The 17045-nt window shown below is 46.0% G+C and overlaps 1 long non-coding RNA gene across 1 annotated transcript; it reads right to left on the reverse strand.

The window, feature by feature from the left end:
- Nucleotides 1-913: 913 nt before the first annotated feature.
- On the reverse strand, nucleotides 914-9659 carry LOC125945199 (uncharacterized). The gene is made up of 3 exons (XR_007466688.1): nucleotides 9538-9659; nucleotides 7053-7142; nucleotides 914-1283 (listed from the first exon to the last, which is right to left on the reverse strand). It is a non-coding gene; the product is annotated as an uncharacterized LOC125945199 (long non-coding RNA).
- Nucleotides 9660-17045: the final 7386 nt, after the last annotated feature.

The raw sequence follows: 17045 nt of genomic DNA on the forward strand, positions 1-17045 counted from the left end.
GCCTCGAGTCTAAAAGCAAACCGTCGTTTATAAAGTATCTGCGTATCCCACAAACGGTGTGTGCGTAAGGCAAGCTTTAAACGAATGCCTGCTTACCCCTCCCTCGTTCTCGTGCATAAGCGAAGCATTTTTATGAAATTTATTCTTCGCATGATGGCAAGTATGTTTTATATGCTAGAGTCGAGATAAATTGCTTGCGATGGTATTGGATTGACGATCATTCCAGGACGAGATAAAGTACACCAGAGTACAAACGCATGTGACTTCTATTAAACAGTATTTCCACACAAAAACAGCACACACACGTGATGGTTCTGCAAAAAACACGTACCAGAGGACACGCCGGTATATATGAATTAGCCAAACTTAAGCGTGCAGCCTACAGTTGATGTAGAAGCAGCTGTCGCCTAGTCGGAGATGTCGTGCAACTAGTGTCTGACAGCTGCGTCATAGGCAGATGTCGTCTGTCCGCGTAGAGCTAAGGTCGCCCTGCGTATTGTTCTGCTAAATAGAGCTACGGCGTTCTCAGGTTTCTGACAGCGGGCTTGTGCTCGGGAGCAAACAGCAGAAGCCCACCGTGTCAGGCCAAATAGCCGGCGAGGTAGCCCCCTAGCGAGGCTCATAAACACCAGGTCCCCTGCACTAGTTTCCCAGCGGGAGAACCGGCCGTTGTAGTCTCTCAGCTAGTGATAGCATTGCTTCGGTGGCTGGCATAGTGACTTGTGCGGTGATTTATTTTATGGGCTCGACGCCCAGTGAGGAAGCTCTGCCTTCCAACGCCAAATCTCGCACACCGCCCACGCCATGGATCATACGCTTTCTAGCCAGGCGTCCCGATCCACCAATGTCGCCGCTCACAAATCAGTTTCTCCTACGCCACCGCGCGGTGCACTGTCTCCATCTTTAATGCACTCCCGCGTACTATATAATACAACAATGCTTAAAATGCTTTTATGTCAACTAGCGCTATTACAAGCACTCTTAATGAGCGGTACGATCGCCGCCATCGCAATGTCAAGTTCGCCCCAGGTGCTTGGGTGCTCCTCTGGTCACCATGTCGTGGTGTCGGTCTCTCCCAGAAGCTTCTCTCTCGCTACACAGGGCCTTATGAAGTCCTACGTCAAGTTAATGATGTCAATTACGAGATCTCGCCGTTACAGTTTGCTCCGTCCTCAAGTCCGACGCCAGTTGACATCCTACACGTTTCGCGGTTGAAGCCATACTTCGCTCGCAGTTCTTCGCGTGACATCGCCTGACATCCATGGCTTCAGCACCCGGGGGTCCTGTTACGAAAAGATAGGAGGAAAGAAAAGAAGAAGAAGATCGAGAGACACTGGCTGCTGCGTGTTGTTGCTGGTCAGCTATCTTGACCACACTAACCCTACTTGTGCATATATTGTCAATACATCCATCCCAACATCCCCATAACAATATTTTTGTATAAATAGGTAATTTTTCAGAGAAAAGGTGACGAAACAAATACACCTAAACCATTTTCAAATAATTACCTATGCATCGTACTTTGAATCTGTAATGAATATTCTGTGTAATTAATTCCGAGTTCTGTTCAGAGAAATTCGAAGGTATAAAAGAGAAGCGTCGCACGACTATATGTACATAGGATATATACGCTGTGTTTTGTGGCTTATTTCACGTTGATGCCACACGCAGCACGAAGGCCAATAAACTCGCTGCTGCTGCCCCACTTCCTGACTGCAGAGTTTCCGTTGTCACAGTGAGTGGTCATCATGAGGGTCATCGTGAGAGTCACCTTGAGGATCCCTTTGAGGGTCGTCGAGGTAGATGTGTTCATGTTTAATTTTTCGCACGTGACACTACGATTGTTCATTTAGTTAGTATACCTATGTTTACACTCTGATACGACCGACAAAACTACTATCCTTACTTCGTATACGTGCCCACTAATTTGTTATAACAATAGATGCTTCGCCTTTCATGCGAAACAGCGACTTTTTAGGCGTATTTCACTATATTAGGCTGAAGAAAATTGATTACTGAATCACAAATGCAGAGAATAAAAGAAAGCCAGCGAGAGTAACTGGATATTTTAGAGTTTGCTACCCGTTGCTCATAAATATGTTTGTTGAATATGTGACATTTTAGCAGAGATCATTAAACCGAAACGGAAAATGAAAACCTTGCACTCGGCCGCGCAACGCTTGAAACAGCGAAGCTGGGTGATCGTAGCCCAGCATTTTCCAGAAGAGCGCGCGAAATTTTCATCTTATAACTCATGATGATAATTTATTCTAGCGCGTCTCGGACGTACGGCCGTCACTGCGCGTTGCATACCGGAGCTTGCACACCGACACCGCGTTCCAATGCCGGCCCCGCATTCCAGCCGACCCGCTCCGTGAATGCGTGTCTCTCGCTCGCATAGCGCGCAAAACCCACTGACCTCCACTAATGGAGATCAGTGGCAAAACCTCTTCACCTCGCACAGCACGAGCGTACGAATGCGCCAGCTGTGGACGAAGACGACGACGCTCGAACGCAATCGTATGGTTAGCATAAATGCATGCTCTGAAGGCGTGGCTTTATACCGTATACATTCGTGCAAGGGCCGCACGTTTTTTCCGCGATTTTGATGGGATGCGGCCCTTCCACAGAAGTGTGAAATTTTTGTTCAATTTTCGGTCCACGTATGGAACAACGTATTGAATCGTGCCATATATACCTAACGATGGGATATCTGGCGCCTAGCTGCGGACATCCTCGCTAGATGTCTTCATCGGTATCGCTGCTCGGGCTCGGCTCGTCGCCTCTGCTCGGGTCATCGGCACGTTCATGTATCCAATCGTGCTCAGTGCCGTGCATGGCAATGGAGATCGCGGTGACCTTAAAACTCTTTACAATAATGTCCCTGGACACCGCACGCCACACATTTAAAATCCAAGAGCAGACCAGCTGAAGTGACGCCCTCCTTAGTCGTCCGGTCAGCGTTTTCTCGTGGTGGCCCGCTTCCATCCATTCAGAGTACTGGCTTCTTAATTCTGCCTTAAAGGGCCTATTAATAAACACATCCAGTGGTTGCAGCATGCTTGTTAAACCGCCGGGGATGACCGCCAGATCCGTACGAGCTTCTGCAAGACGAGCCTTTACGCGCTCTGCGAGGCTCGACAGCAAACGGTACACTAGTGTGCCGTTTGCTGGCGAGATTTTTTTTCTTTCAAAATTTGGACTGCCAAGTGGGGGGAGCGGCCCTTATACGAGGGCGGCCCTTAGTCGAGGGTATACGGTAGCCTAATGGTTACAACGCTCGCTTTCGGGTTCGAAAGTTTATTTTCTTTCTTGGTAGTTTCTTGCTACGCACCACAAATTACGGCTGGCTTAAACAGCTGTTTAAAGCATCATGATAATCCGAGTACACAGTTTCCTAGTATGGTCCACTCTACTGAAGTTTTATTACAAAACTGGCAAATGAACTACCTCCTGCTATATCTTGGGATAAAGGTTGCCATAGTCAAAGCGCTCGACGTTGAAGTATTTCTGAAAATTGAGCAGTATAATATTCCTTAAGAACGCTGCGAAAAACATCATAATTTCAGGTTCCTAAAACAAGCTTTGCTACTTGAAACTTATATGAGTTACGTAGCATTTTTGAACACAAGTCAATACAAAAGTGAACTCAGCGTACTCTATCCTGTTTGGGAAAGACTTTTCATGTTCGTAGTCACCAAATATTCTTTCTTCCGCTTGGTCTAAATGCAGTACCTGATTGTTTATTGTAATTTTTGGCCGCTTGTCCGCTCATTGCTCCCGCACTGTGCTGCAAGTTTCCGTCCTTTTACCGTTTATGTATTGCTTGTTCATGAAAAAGGCTACGTAAGATGCAGAATCTCATTTATATCTTGCTCTTTCCCGATCAGGTTAACACCTTCCAAGAATTGTATGCTGCTTACAAGTGTACGTTGCTGCAGCAGGATTAGGCTACGCGCGCAAAATTGTGCTCTCAGAACAAGGTTCTGCTTAACTGCCTGAAATTAAAAGCAGGGCTGTGTGCTAGAAAAACAGAGGAGAATTATTTTTCTCAAGGAACGTGCGATGACATTCCGCACCGGAGGGTCGCGTTACTGATCACGCACTAATTTTTAAAGCCACAGCTGTCTTAACTACACCGCGGAGTTCCGTGATCATCTCAGTAACATCCAATGAACCGAGCGGGATAGAGCAACATAATCTGTAGAGGCTAAAGGCACCGATTCCCAGTGGAGACGCAGAGGGGGTCCCTTTATGACGTGTGTAACGAGTTGGGGCTCGGAGAAATGAGGAGTGACGTCAGTTGTAGTTGCAAATGCGTGTGGGTAAATACTGCACCCCCTAATGATTAAGCCAGGATGACTTCACACCGCTCTATTCTTCTGTAAAAAATAAAAAAAGCAATCTTACGCTGCTTACGCCAGCTGCAAGAACGGCGATTTAGCACGAATGGAAATCACGACCAGGGCATAGGTAACCTAAATCTTATTTCTCTTCGCTACCAGCTGCTCAGCCATAGTGCATCTTCTTATTTAATTACCCTTTACGTTATAAATAAAACAAATTGCAAGGATTATGCATCTGCATGGCCGCTATCGTGGTGCCTGGTTTAGAAGTCAGATTTCGTAAAAATTGAGTAAGACAAAGAGTAAGAAATAATGGCACAAGGTCGTTCGAAGGCATGAGCATAAATGCAAGATAAATCCATGTAAAACATTTCGTTGCCATCATAGCTAATTTATCTTAGAGGCAAATATAACATGGTAATATTTATTGGACACTTTTTGTTCCTTGTATCTGTGCTTACTCCAGCAGAGTTAGGTTGCAATATAATTCCTTCACCTGCCTGTGGGCTGACATGGCGCAGCATGTTCGAACGCGTAATGTAGTACAACATATTATTGACTCTTACAATCAATATCTGATGTTTTCTGCGTATTTTCTTACTAAAATCCTATTTCCACACATAAAACGTGCCAGGCTCATACATGTACTACGCTCTATTGCGCATGTATATTATATCCAATTAAGTTAAGAGTTAGGATGCTCTTTTCAACCTAATTTAACCGTAGTGCTTCCCAATCACATATTATTTCTGGGATTCGGAAAGCAGCACACAGCAAGCTAATAAAGATTGTAGTCACCGGACTGAGTCAAAAAAGTATGTTGTAACCACTGCGTAACAAAAAAAAAAAAACAGAAATAAGCACATTCTTTTTTGTGGCAATATACCTGTTTCCAACGGCTCTCGATGGGATACACGCAAATCTGGAGCGGTCATGTATTTCTGAAGGCGCAGCATGGCAAAATGGCATTAGGTTGCAATTCCACGAAAGCGCACAATACTACATACGTCTTTGACACCGAATCACAAAACTCAAATAAGAAACAGAACATATGCTTTGTTCATTTCAATGCTTTAGTAAGCGTCTTCGAACTATGCTGCGAAATGTGACGTTGTCGTAGCGAAACGTACAGAAAAAATGTGTGCGTCTACTTTATTCTGGTATTCGGCAAATTTCTTCATAGTTCCTCCTATCTTCGCCGCTACAGCTGCTGCACCTCTGTTTTTTTTTTTTTTTTTTTTTATGAGGCGTGCTTTTCGTATTGCGCAATATCTTTTGTGTCTGCCCTTTACCACATTTTTTTGTTGGCGCTTATATTGGCTACTCTGGTTTTCGTATCTCTTTTAGAAAAATATATCGTCTCGATAATAATAATAAGCAGTATCAATATCCTGTGGCAAATTAACGTCATCTTCACCGTTATCATTTTACACCGTGTATACACGGCTATGTCAGCTGGTATACTTCCAAGGTAAACAGGAATTGCGTGACGAGCGCCAGTTTCGTCCCTGGTGCTTGGTAGGCTATGATTCTGAGAAAAGAAATCAGAAAAAGATTGGCCGCATATGTTTGCTTCGTTGCAAATGACGTCGAAAGACTATAGTCTTCTGCCACCCCTGATACGTAACACCCTCTCTTCTCCCCCTCCCACCCCTCACGCTCTTCCCCTTTCTTCTACAATACTTCACTGTCTTACTCTCCCCTCTCACTCCTCCTATGATGGATGCAATGGAGGTTTTGCTGAATGAAATTCAAATTTCCCGCGTTTGCCCTGCTCTCGCGCCATCTGCTTCGGACCTTTTATTACTGTTGGCTCAAAGCCGGCTACAGAGCCGCGGGTTCAGTCGGATTGTTCTGGTGCTTTTATTTTTCATTTACTAACGTAAAAACCAGTCCAATGTGTATTATTATTTAAACAAACGCTGCGGATCACGTTTATACACATATATTTTGCCTCAAATAGGCCTGAGGTTTCCTTTGCGCTGTATAATGTTGACGTGTATGACCCCATGCCCCCAGTGCTAGTAGCTAGGTCTGTTTTGGCCGGGCTCAACCGCCCGGCCACTTGAATCGGGCGGCTTAATCGAGTGACAGACAGACAGACTGAGAGACAGACAGACAAAGTTTTGCGCGTTATGTAGCCTGCTGTAATGGCAACGGTTTCGCTGATGCGCGAGCGGGACACGGCCATCCCTCTTGTCTGCAATGTGCTCGACGAGTGTGCGATTTTCAAGGCAGTTGCAAGAGGAAGCTAGCACTAGTTCCGTTTGCGACTACAGTCTGCTTATTCTAACAGCTGCCATTTCCAGCCTCTTTTTTTGTAATAGCCATTTCCTATTGCGTGTTATTCCTGTATTGAATAAACGCCAGCAACGCATCGGTGTTTGCTAAAAATTTACACTATTCCGTTATGATATCTGAGCCAGCATGCCATAGAGCGTTGCTATTACGTTTCGGCAGGACAATAACAGGCAGTGAAATCTGCTTTATTTAGGCATTTTTAGCAACATTTGTACAGCAAGATATACAATGCACAAAACAATATTGCAGACCTGAGTATCTCGCATCCACAAAAAAAAAAAACAACTGCATATTGTAGTGGCACATATACTTAAAGCTTGCAATTTCTGAATGACAAAAGAAATATTTTTTTTTACTTTGCACGAGACAATCCTACCAACGGAAATCGTTTGTCGCAACAGTTACCTGTTGAGAGACCGGTTGAAATACTGAACACAGCACATTCCGCATACCCAATCACAGACGAGGTGGAGTTGTGCATGCTGGAGCTGTGGTCTGGAAGAAAATAGTAGTAATGAGTATTTTGCTTAGACGCAATGCAATTGCAGGAACAAATTTCAGCACTCTTTCCGCAATACAGTGCTTTCAATTCAATTAGGTCAAATCTTATTATATTTTGTTGTGGGAATTAGGTTAAACGTATGGCACCAAAATTTAACAATCGAAGCTCTTATTTTAACTGCTACCATTTTGAAGTCACAAGTTTGGTAAAGCTGCTTTCCCAATAGCTGTCTGAAAACACTGATACGTTTCTTACAGCTACATTATTCTGATCTCTGAATTTCTTATTCACTTATTGATAAGACACTGGTGGATTGGTCCGTTCAGTCGTTCTGTATGCTACTTGCCTTCCTAGATCTGCAAAATGCCTATTACTAGAAGAACATCTTCCAAAAGATTTAAGCGACTGGTCAACGGTGTATGAGGATTTCCTACTCTAGAAGAATTTATTTTCCACAGGGGGAGCAACACTTTGCGGGAACATCGGAGCGCGTCACTTGCTAACTGCCGACGTAAGCACCTTCGTACGCATTGGGCGCCAGCGCGACTCTACACCAATGTAAATTCGTTCGTTCTAAGCGAAATTTGCTCGTCTGGTTAGTTCTCCGTTAACAACCGCAAACATCGCACATCGCACACGAATATTGAATAGAACAGACAAGCAGGCGTTTTAAATGCGTAAGCATTTCTATGGTTACCCAACGACAAAACTGTCCGAACGTCAATCTGTTCTCCGCATAAGACGATCGCTTTCAAGATAGAGCCAGCTGGGGAAGAAGACGAACGCGCGAGCAGTGGCACGAGCGTGAGGGTCAGTAAGAAAACGCTGGCACGATCAGCTGTATCGGAGCCAGCTGTGGAAGAAGCAGTACACGAGCGCGTCTCTGTGACCACGTGACGTGTGGAATCAGGCACGCACTAGGCACACTTTTAGTAAGCCAGAACTGTGGAGCAGCCGTGGCTTCGGATTGGAAGAATATCAGGGTACCTGGAGCCACCACCTGCAGTAGTTTGCTTGCATCATCAGTTCAGATTGCGCCGCCTTCCGCAGCAGTTCGTGGTGCCACAACCACCGCAGCCGCTGAGCAGTACTAGGATTACCAGCAGTGTTGAGTGTGAGCCCTCAACACCAGGTCGTTACTACGAAATGATTACGCATCATTGCGTAATCATTGCAGGCCACAACTAATAGCCGAGGATGGCGCATGCTTATATCTTTGTGGCGCACTCTGATTTGTCATATCAAAGTTCATTGAGCTGTTTCAGTGCATAATTGTATTGAGTGTGCGCTGCGGTGGAAGGCAGTAACATTAATGCTGTGCGGCGTACTTCTGCCAAATGTCTGATAGGCTGTGTTTCTGTATGCGCGCAGTAGCCTGAATTTTCATGCTCGTCCTGACACTCTATTGGGTGTTAGCAAACATAACTGCCATGTCCGTTCCTGACAACCGTCAAGTTGTCATTGATGTGTATGGAGCCCAATTCTATCGCACTTTTTTCTAGTTTGAGCTTTCTCTTGCTGATAGGGCTGCGGATGATAATTTTTTCCAACACTTTGGGGCTATAATTCTCCATGAGAGATGAAACAATGTAAGAACTATGAAAAATTTCTAGTTATCAAAACTTGTTGCTGTTGCACAATTCCCTGTTGCCTGCTGTGCTGTGCCTATTATATAGCTTATAGCTTTAATTCAGCATAAACTTGAATGGGCGTAGTGTCTGTGCCCACGGTGTTGCTCATTGTGTGGCCTACAGTGTGAACCAACATATGCGTATGACGGATGGCAATTCTATGATATGATGCGGGACGTCAATACGATGAAAGAAAAAAATGGCCTATGAAATAACGCACCACCAGTGTGATGATGCGAAATAAAATGCATCTCACGAACGAAACGAATAATGGCCGCATGCGCCCAAACACAACACACAAAGACAGACAGACAGACAGACAGACAGACAGACAGACAGACAGACAGACACACACACACACACACACACACACACACACACACACACACACACACACACACACACACACACACACACACACACACACACACTTATGTTTATAACCACAAAGAGACGTATAACTGGAGACACTTCGTTTTTGGTAAAAACGAGCTCAGCATAACGCTCATATAAAGACACCACTGCGTTCTTGTTTTGCATCCACAAAGCCAGTACAGAGAACAGCCAACGGTAAAAGCAGACGGCAAAAAAAAAGAAAATGCCACAGCAGACATGCATCGTCTTCCTATGATTGGCTGGAGATGATTATTCTAAACCTCCGACTAACATCAGTCCTGGGCGAAATGACGTCACTCACGTCTTTCAGTCGCTTCGTGTGATGTTCTTTCGAGCGTTTCCTCATCTCATTTACTCTTACCTGATAAATCCTTAATAGGCGTTTGTGAATTCCCAGCGCAAGAATTTTCATCCATCCGGCAACAGTCTTACGATGCTCCGCGCCTGCTGCGCAGTAGTCAGGCCAACAAGACGGCGCGAAAAGCCGGTCACAGTGGGCCGGTATCGTGAAGTGAACAATGTGGAGCGTGCCCGACGCTAAGCGCGGTCACTAAAACGCGTCGCATCAGCAAGGTCAGCATTGACGACGCTCGAATTATGCTGCCTTGTTTGCTGTCCCGGCGGCGCACAGTTCGACCACTTAATTCAGTGAGTTTGGACAAAGCTACGACATTTCTAGGTAATTAGTGGTGTAAGTGCATATCGTAGGGATCGTACTGAAGGACTGAATGAACTTCACATGAACGCCTGGGTGCTCGCGGCGTATGGCTGACAACTCAATTATTATTTCATTTATGTATAACTTCCATATTTGCCTTCACACAGCACACGTATCTGCAACTTCTCAGGCTTCGACTCTGCCTCAGTGATAGTAGTGGCTTCACGTGTTTTAGTTAGCCACAAGAAAAGTGGAAAAGTACTTATCCAGAAAATGGTCAAGCAAGAAGACACAATCTCTCCACTTATGGTAATATAATGCTTAGAAGTATTCAAGATACTAGACTGGGGAGGATCGAGAGCGATGATCAACGGCGAACATTCAGCTTGCCGATGACACTGTCCTGTTGAGCAACGTTGGGGACAGATTGCAACAATTGATTGAGGACCTCAACCGAGAAAGTGTGACAGTAGGTTAACAAAGGGAATGTTGAAGAACCTGCCAAGGGAACAAGAACACATGATAGGCAGTCAGGCTCTAGAGTATATAAAGGAGTAAGATTTTATTGGTCAATTACTCATAGGGAACCCTGATCTTAAGACGGAAAGCTACATTAGAATGAAAATAGGTCGGAGTGCATACGGCTGGCATAACCAAGTCGTGACTGGGAGCTTACTGCTGTCGTTGAAAAGAAAAGTGTACTATCAATCCATCCTTCTAGTACTATCGTATGAGGCAGAAACTTTGAGGTTAACAATGAAGTGTGAGGAAACGAAAAATGTTATGCCTATATATAACGCAAAGAGCGGTGTGAATCAGAGAGCGCTGTGTATCAGAGAGCAAAGGGGGATAGTGTTAGTTGAAATTAAGAGGAAAAAGGCGGCAGATCCCACGCCCTGTGGGAATCGATGTTATGCGAAGTGGTGTGCAGGGAGTCTACCAAGTTAACGAAACGACCATGAGAGCACCAAAACGTAGGCGGCTGTTTCATGACCTACCTGACACGCACGTCATGAGTCCTCAGTAGTCCCTTAGGCTTTACTCATCAGGAGTCCCTTTAGACTTCGCCTGAGATACCTTAAGGCGAAGTCATGCTCATGACTATGACTTCGACCGTCAACCTATAGCCTTTTCCTTCACCTAGTACTACATCCGAGCCCATTTCAGTGGCTTTCGAGTGTAATTCATTTTTCGCTGAGTCATTGTCATTTATGCTGAATCATGCTCATGACTATGACTTCAACCAACATCCTTTAGTGTTTCCTCAATTAGCCACGTCCTAACCCATTTCAGTGATTTTTGAGTGTTAATATTTTTCGCTGGGTCATTGCCATTGCCTTAATGACACGCATGTCATGAAATTTATGTCATGATCTATCATTTATGTTAGTCATACACTCCTCTCATACTAGACCAATTTTGGTACCTGCCAAGTTAACGAAACGACCATGAGAGCACCCAGACGTAGGCGGCTGTTTCATGACCTACATGACTAGCATGTCATGACATTGGTGTCATGACATATTATTTATGTTTGTCATATACTTTTGTCATAGTATACCAATTTTGGTACATAACAAGGTAACGAAGCAACTATGGGAGTACAAACACGTAGGCGGCTCGATAGATAGATAGATAGATAGATAGATAGATCGATAGATACTGTCAAAGTAGCAAATGTTCGCCAAGAAATGCATCGCATTTAAAAACCGGCAGATGCCACACCCTGTAGAAATTGATGTTATGCGAAGCAGTGTGAGGGGAGCCTACCAAGTTAACGAAACGACCTAAAGAGCACCAAGACATAGGCGGCTATTTCATGACCTTCGTGACATGCACGTCATGAGTCCACAGTAGTCCCTTTGGCCTTTAGTCATCAGGAGTCCCTTTAGACTTCGCCTGAGATAGCTTAAGGCAAAGTCATGCTCATGACTATGACTTAGACCATCAACCTATAGCCTTTTCCTTCACCTAGTAATACATACGAACCCATTTCAGTGGTTTTCGAGTGTTAATCTTTTTTCACTGAGTCATTATCATTTTCGCTCGTCATGGTCATGACTATGACCTCTAGCGTAAGGCTTTAGTATTTCTTTCACTTAGTACCCATGTCAGAACCCATTTCAGTGGCTTTTGAGTGTTAATATTTTTTTCGCTGAGTCATTGTCATTACCTTAATGACACGCATGTCACTGAAACTTATGTCATGATCTATCATTTATGTTCTTCATACACTCCTGTCATACTATACCAATTTTGGTACCTGCCAAGTTAACGAAACGACCATGAGAGCACCGAGACGTCGGGGGCTGTTTCATGACCTACATGACTAGCATGTCATGACATATCATTTATGTTTGTCATATACTTTTGTCATAGTATACCAATTTTGGTACATACCAAGTTAACGAAGGAATAATGGGAGTACAAACATGTAGGCGGCCAGATAGATAGATAGAAAGATACTGTCAAAGTAGCAAATGTTCGCCAAGAAATGCTTCGCATTTAAAATAGGAGCAGGGTCGGCCGCTTATTTTATAGGGCAGATTATCGGTGGTACATTAGAAGTACAGAGTGGGTGCTAGGGGAAAGGAGGCGCAGTCGGGGACGGCGGAAAATTAGGGGGGGGGGGAGTAAAATCAGGAAATTCGCAGACATAACTTGAAATAAGCTAGCGCAGGTCAGGGGTAAATAGAGATCGATGCGAGAGGGCCTTCGACCTGCAGTGAACATAAAAGTACGCTGATGACGTTTTAAAGGGGCCCTGAACCACCCCTCCGGCTTGGTGAAATAACATAATCCGCGGGTAGCATACGCTAGTATACGCTGTTGTGAACATCTCAGCCAAGTCGTACGCGGTCCGTGGAGCTCGCAAGCTGAGAGCAAAGTCACCTTTTCCTCAAATGCTCTCGTTTCTAAAACCCCATGATCCGTGCTCTTTTCTGTGCGCTTTATTTCGTCATAAAGCACACTCCAATACACCGTTGCTATTGGTCGCTGCGGTCGGCTACACTGCGGCCGCCGCGAGGGGCCGTCATGAGTCCAGTGGCTAAGCGCACTGCGGCTCTCTGAGGACACCTGCGTTTGGCTTATGTTGAGAGCGGCGTAGGCACCGAATCGAAAATTTGAACTGCGCGCCACGGTGACGTCTCGGACGTCGCGGTTACGTCTCCACCGTAGCCATAGCAGTGAAAGGCTTTGGAGGAGCTAGGGCAGCACAATGAAGGCCGTGTTTCACTGCCGATAACTCCACTTCTTCTGAACGCATGGAAGTACTTTTGGCGGCAAAGTAATTCTGAAATAGCCTATTTTCAGTTCAAATGTCTTTCTCCACTTCAATAAAAAGTGGTTCAGGGCCCCTTTAAAACATACAAAATTCGAGGCCGCTTTCGATGTTTACAGAAGGGCGTCAGGCGCCGCTTGGACACCGCCCAAGCGGCACATACCATACCACCTTGGCATCGTACTATATGAGCAGTGACTGCTCTGAACAAAGTGCGTCAGTGTCGCAAGGTCGACGAGTTAAACTGATTTGATCCGAAATCAGCTAGAATGTTGAACCGCTATGTTCTTCGAGTGCGGTGCTGTGCAGTATTCTGACGAGCACTTGAGCGTGTGTTCTTATGAGGCTGGTAAATTTATGGCAACGTTTGCGTTGAGTATCGTGGTAATGTTAAATGATTAGCCTTGCCTTCTATGGGGGTCACTTGGGTTATGGCAGGCAGTGCAGTCCACGCCCTGACATTGCGAACCTATGATTTATTACCAGTCTACAAAATTGATTTCTACGCCGCTTTGTGCATTTCGGCTCTGTCGAAATGCGGCCGCGTGAACCGGCAAGAGCAAACTCTTGACCCGGAGCGAGGCATCATCGTGTTGTATCAGCTGAGGAGAAGATAAGAAGAAGCGATGAACGCTTTTACGACGTAGAGAGAGAGAGAGAGAGAAAAAACATTTATTTAGACCATTCAGATCGTTGATCTTGAGGACGAGTGGGTGGTGTCCTCATTCCAGGACTCCACTGGCCATGGCTGCTCGACGTACTTGCTGGACGAGAGCTTGTTGTCCCGCCAGGGTATCGCCGGTCAGCTGTACCTCCCACCGCTCAAATGACGTGTTAGGCGTCTTTAAATGTTGAGGTTTGCCCCCGCACCCCCACGAGACGACGTAAAAGTGTTGATAGGCCGGGAAGCATACAGGTGTAGATGTTACGTAGTATAGTTTTGTGCCATAATGTCGGAGCATTTATAGTCATGACTGCTTTCTGCATTTATTTTTTAGGGCTACTTTAATAGCTATCCCTGCCCTCGACGGTGATCCTATGCGAAGGAAGCGTGCCTTTTGTCGTCGGTTGGCGCTTCACAACGTCATCGACCAGCCCCTTAGAAGGGCTGGTCGCGCCTGGCGAGGGAGCTGATAATGAGCCTATGTGCGGCATTAGAAGCGCACCTGTAACAGTTTGCAGCGCGATCACATACCATACCGATGAGTGTACGGGTGGTGAGCCCTTTGCCTTGAGCCCATACAAACTATATATCGTGGAACTTTTGTTTTTAATTACTAAGTAATATCGAGATAAATACGTTGAGTAGCTTTGTACTAAGGTGGTGATGTATACAGACGGGGTGAGCCTGGCAGACCTGGCCGCCAATTGCTCCGACTGAGCGTCTCTTTCTGCGCCAAATATGTCGCCATGTGTTTAGCAGTCCTGTCTTTCGCAGAAATGTGAGCAGAATGCGTAATATTTTCGCCGCAATTTTTTTGACGGTGGTGCGGTGAACGGGCGAGCGCGTTTGAGCTTGTCGGCGCTGTAGCAGACGCCCGGAAACGGAAGTTGTCGAACAGGAGTGTGCTGTGATTTGCCGTAAGAATATAGCATCGACTACATATGCACGATGTGAGATTATGCGATCAGTTAACCGCACTTCTTTCATTTCTTGTCGTTTATTCCGAGCTTTCTTTGCTCCTCGCTCTCATACGACACCGTAAGTTAAATGCGCCGCCACTTCGGTTGCACCCTCAACTCAGCGTAAAAACTTTTTCGCCAAGAAATTGCGTACGAACAGCGCAGCTTCGTGAATTCCGCCACAGATCCACTCCTTTAGAAGATCATAGGTGCCCGAGTGAACTTCGTATGGGCCGCCGTCTGAGAACACGGTTACCGGAATTTGCAGCGGAGACTCCTCAAGAACTATGGAAGCGAAAACAACCAAAGAAAGGACGTCCACTCCCTGTCTCGAAGAAAAGGGACGGCGTATGAGTTCGCGAGGACCATGGAAGTAAAATGAAGGCGGCACAAGTACTGCAGCAAGTAGAACCGATGTCATACACTGTGGCCACGGAAGACAGAACCAAGCTGCGCAGGAACAGACAGCAACTGCTGTCAACCGAGGAGCAGTACGAACCCGTCTCTACCGACCTCTGTGGTCAAACAATGAACTATTTCGGAAAACGAGAAAGGGAATCCAGATCCCAGTCCCCAGCGAGGCCTCACTCCTCTTCGGATGGACCATCTACACTTTCACACCCTCAACAACAGGCTCCCGCTGCGCAGTCACCGTCACCTGATGTGGTAGAAAACGCAGTTCACCCAGGCGGCCAAGGCCCCAGCAAAGCTGTTTTACGACAAAATCTTGCACCAGATCGCCTGACACTGACGCTGTTGTGCTCAGTGATGTAGTTGAGTGATGTGGGCAGGCCAATGTCTGATTAAGTGGTACTTGTGACATCTCTGTGACGGGTGTGCGAGGTGTGTGATTGTGACTTGGCTGATCATGAGTTTTATAGCGAAGCTATATACCTCTACCAACCAACGGTTCTTTCGTGTGCCCAGCAAAAAACTTCCGCAAAAAAAAGAAAAAGTACAAAACAAGCATCAAAATCACATGACATATCATAAGGTCCCTGTTGTCAGCAATTGAAGACACAGAACAGCATGTATTCGTTGCTATATCTTCGCCTCGCAGAAACCAGTCTAGCTGCACAACCGAGCGCATGTTTCCCAAGAAAAAAAAGAACAGCGCAAGCACCGCACGTCTGGCAAAGTGCTCATTTGGCAACCACCCAATGCGTGAGCTATATATGATAAAAGGGAAACCGGTCTAGCAACGCCTTCAGTTCATCCCAGGCTGCCATGGGGAGACCATGCGATGTGAAGACTGCAGAAGAATAACGGGAATATAAAGCTCAAAGAAAAGAACAAAACAGTCTCGCTGAAGAGCGTCGTAAGCAAGATCCGACATATGCCGCTAGACATGCCAAGCGTATGCGACAAGCCCGCCAGGACGACGATGAGCGTCGCGAAGCAGAGAATTATGCTGCGAAGCGACTAAAGTACCGCGCCGCCTAGGTCGCCATGTTCAAGAGAGCGACGGCGAAATTCAAGCGCAAGTTCCTCGACGTAGAATTTGGATTCTCCTTTGCCGTGTGTGATCGCCTGTGGTTCCGTGACGACTTGTCACGCATCTATGCCGTACAGAACGCCGCAAAGAAAAGCAGTGCCCTCGACGTTCTCGCTCGTGCATTCCCCGGACAAGCCGTGTCTGCTTTCGAGGTGTGCGGCCCTACGTTTCAAGCTTCAAAACAGAAAACATAAGCATATACCACAGTGAGCACAAGGCAGCGGTGAATGTCGTTGTGCAAGAGAAATGCATACACTGCATTTTACCGCATATTATTTTCTTTAATAATTCATTTGGTGAATCTCAACAGCTTCGCTAAAATCCACCTTCACAGCGTGGATTGGACCTATATTTTTTATTGCTGATGTTAAAGGAGGAAAGATGTATCGTATTCATATAGTTGTGGAAAACGTTTCTTTATCTGGCACTTCGCTGGTTTAGGGCCTATACTCGGTCAATCCACCCGTCCGTTCCGCACGCGTCCGCCCTCGTGCGGACCGGGACGGACGCCCAAAAGGTGGATTGTGCCGCAAAAATCGGTGTACGCTGAACCCGCACGAGTGGATTGCACGCGCACTCCTCTTGGACAACCAGTCTATTTACAACTGGCCACCATTCGGCGGAGCAAAGTGTCAAGGTTAACAACTACCTTGGGCAGCAAACGACACTAGCATATTATTGCAGATGCGATTTCAAGTTTCCGCGTCCTGGTGAAAATGCAACTCTGGGCTGTCACACTCTGTTCTGCAGCCGCATGTGTTGCATTGGCGCCGTCATCCTTGATCAAAACAACGCACAGTCATCTTATCT

The sequence above is a fragment of the Dermacentor silvarum genome, chromosome 4 (assembly GCF_013339745.2).
Source record: "Dermacentor silvarum isolate Dsil-2018 chromosome 4, BIME_Dsil_1.4, whole genome shotgun sequence".
NCBI lineage: Eukaryota > Metazoa > Arthropoda > Arachnida > Ixodida > Ixodidae > Dermacentor > Dermacentor silvarum.